This window comes from Cervus canadensis, chromosome 2 (assembly GCF_019320065.1).
Source record: "Cervus canadensis isolate Bull #8, Minnesota chromosome 2, ASM1932006v1, whole genome shotgun sequence".
NCBI classification, from domain to species: domain Eukaryota; kingdom Metazoa; phylum Chordata; class Mammalia; order Artiodactyla; family Cervidae; genus Cervus; species Cervus canadensis.
This window is the reverse complement of record NC_057387.1, coordinates 19,095,673-19,099,171: the sequence shown is the minus strand read 5'-3', so window position 1 is coordinate 19,099,171 and position 3,499 is coordinate 19,095,673. Positions and strand designations below refer to the sequence as shown.

Below are 3,499 nucleotides of genomic sequence, written 5' to 3'. Positions count from 1 at the left end.
TTGGCATGGGAATCCCAGGACTGGTGCCAACTGGCTGGTGGGCAGGGCTGGCACTAACAAGCTAGAGGGAGGATTCAAAAGGAATTCTTGCCGACACCAATGTCTTCATGGTGGATGCACCCCCAAAACAGCTGCTGCCAGCATCTATGTCCCCCAGGGTGAGTTTTAGTTGCCTCCTGCCTCTTCGGGAAGCTCTCTGAGATCAGCAAGTGAGTCTGACCCTCTCAAATCCCTGCTTCTGCCCTAGATCTCAGAGCACATGGGATTTTATATGTGCCTTTTAAGAGTGGAATCTCAGGACTTCCCTAGTAGTCCAATGTTTAAGAGTCTGCCTTGCAATGCAGGAGACGCAAGTTCAATCCCTGGTTGGGGAACTAAGATCCCACATGTTGCAGTGTAACTAAGCCTGTGCACCCAACTACTGAGCCCATGCACTCTGGAGCCCTGTGCCATAACCCTGTGCCACAGCTAGAACGTTCTCGCACTGCCGTAAAAATCCCACACGATGCAGGGAACATCCTGTGTGTTGCAGCTAAGACCCAACACAGCCAAAGAAATAAATAAATATTTTGTTAAGAGGGGGGAAATCTCTTTCCTACAGCCCTCTGACTCTCCCAAAAGCAAGTGCTGCTGGACTTCAAAATGTTCTGGGGGCTTATCTTCCTAATGCAGGACCCTCTGGCTTGGGGAGTCTGGTGTGAGGGCTGTATCTCTTGTTTCTTGGGGAAAACCTCTGCAATTATAATTATGCTCCTATTTGTGGGTTGCCCACCTGTGTGCATGGGCCTCTACTATATCCTATCTCCACCTCTTCTACTTGTCTCATTACAGTCCCTTCCTTATATTTTTAACTGTAAATGATCTTTTCTTTCTACTCCTGGGGTCATTTTCATGGATAGTCACTCTGTAAATACTGCAATTTTGATATGCTGGTGGGAGGAGGTAAGCTCAGGGTCTTCCTACTCTGCCATTCTGACCACAACCCCCCATGGAGCTTCTCAATGGAAAATACTTACTCATTTGAGGATTGACATTTCTTTTTTTTTTTTTTTTTAAGTGAAAGCTCTCAAATAAGTGATTTTATTCCTATCCATCATTGCAGACATTTACAAAACCATAACATCTGAGTTCACCTTAAAAAATAACTTATATAAAGCAGTGATATACACAGCACAAAATAGTTCAGGGAGGGGCAGGAGCAACTTTTAATAATTAAAATGTAAACATGAAAAAAAAAGGACGGAATAGAAGTTCCTACTCATTTCTACTCAAGATGTCATGTGATAGTATTTTACAATGTCCTGTGGGTCAATGTATGTATATGCATGTGTCCATATAGCATACACACATACAATACATTCTCTTTCCCTGAGGTAATCATACATACACAGATAATCATTTGAAGTTCAGTTGAGGGCACTTCTAATGTTCCGCTCCGTACAGTTATTCGAATCACGTTTGGACCCGCTTTCTTCACAAAATAGGGGAGAGAGCAGGAAATAAAAAGGTTGGTTTGGTGTGACTGAGATTCCTTTGTTTAACTGTACACTGTGATGAATAATTTTCTTCTGTAGTAGTTCTGTGCAGGGCTGACTCACTGTGGTTTCCATGAGGAGACTTGGTAATGGATCACACACTCATTGTCATGCTAGGGGAGTAACTCTCACTCTGAAAAGGATTTAAGAAATGTCCCCCCATTTCACCATCATCCCTTGGCATGCCCAGCTGATTACTCAGGCTCATATTATTGGGAGAATTCTTGGAAATACTGTCCATATCTCCTGAGCCTAAAGAGCCATTCATGTGATGTGACTCCATTCCTCCTAATCCACACATAGGACCATCTGACCCAGGGCCCATTGGAAAATTAGGCCTGTTAGGTCCTGGAGGTACTGCATTCATTAAAGTATACATGTTGTCTCCAGAGTTGGTTGAATCTGCTGGACTAGGCATGATAGGTGTTTCTGGTGGCCCTCCACCTCCAGGAAGACCTACATAATTCCCAGGAGATGCTGAGGAGTATGGTATTGAATTGGCATTTGTTGGGTTTGGCCAAGGTCTACCACCACCTGGGCCCATGTTCATTTCAGGCATTCTGGGGCCACCTAAAGCATTCAGTGGGTGTCTTATTGCACCTCCATAGTTCTGTGGTCCTAAGGGCACCATTCCTTTCGGAGGAGTCATTCTCTGCATGGCCTACCCATATTTGGATGACCTTGTTGTCGAGTTGGGTCCGTTCCACTGGGAACTAATGGCTGACTTCCTGGGACACCTCCAAGTGCCTGGTTAGGTATCCTCAATGGTAGCCTTGGACCTCCAGGGTACCGAGGTGACATAAAAGGCTGAAAGAACTCTGGTGGTACAGGGCCTACTGGGCATGCCATCTCCCGGGGGAATGTTTCCTAGCGCTGGCCTGGGAGCTGCTGCAGCCCTGTAGTCATGGAAGGCTTTTGCTTCACTTGAATGTTCACGTGTTTCCCATCTTTCTGGAGCTGCACAGTAGAGATCCCAAAACACACACACCACCAAGAATGTAAGAATCCTGGTGGCTCCCCCAAGGTGATGTTCTTTTCCCATCTTATCTCTGATAAAAATGTTTGGGCTGATTTCTGGGCTCCTACTTGGAGCACATACTCATATACGTAGAGTGCTAACTTCTCCCGGGCCTGACTGTCGGACAGGACGGCGCTGCTGTTACTCTTGCCTCTGCCGTACATGCCTGTGCCGAGAGCAGCTCCCACTGTCACGCACCTGTCAACCCATCACAGCCTCCCCTGGGAACAGCCCCGTCCCCATGGCGACCCACACAGCCATCGAGGATTGACATGTTTATATTGAATTTTTCCTTCTAGAAATATGGTTTACCTTTCCATAATCATTTCCTGATCTTTAAGATTTTATCTTTTTCCTTATATAGACCATGGACTTTAATACTTTTTACTAATTTTATCAACATAATTTACTATATCAATAACTTAAGGGAGCAAACCCATAAGATTGTATCAATAGGTACCCCCAAAGAAGCAGTGTGTGAAAATCAACAACCATTCCTAATAAAACTCTATGCAAAATAGGTATAGAAATAGAAATCTAAGTGTAACAGTGTCCATTTGCCAAAAACTAACAACAAACTTATTAACTGCTAAAGTATTCAAATTAAGAACTAGACAGCTGCTGCTGCTGCTAAGTCACTTTAGTCGTGTCTGACTCTTTGTGACCCCATGAACCGCAGCCCACCAGGCTCCTCCATCCAGGGGATTCTCCAGGCAAGAGTACTGGAGTGGGGTGCCATTGCCTTCTCCAAGAACTAGACAGGGAGGGCCACTATTAGCATAAATATTTAACATTATTTTGAAGATTTTATCTGATTTGTTTATTCATTTGGCACATGTTTATTGAGTGTTTGCTATGAACTGTTTTAGGTACAATAGTCTATAGAGCAATGAAAAAATATCTTGCCTTTGTAGAGCTTACAGCTGAAGGAATGAGGCAGTAAAGT

At 44.4% G+C, this 3,499-nt stretch overlaps 1 pseudogene; it reads right to left on the bottom strand.

The window, feature by feature from the left end:
• Positions 1-1,452: 1,452 nt before the first annotated feature.
• On the bottom strand, positions 1,453-2,783 carry LOC122434634 (annotated as a pseudogene).
• Between the last annotated feature and the right edge of the window lie 716 nt (positions 2,784-3,499).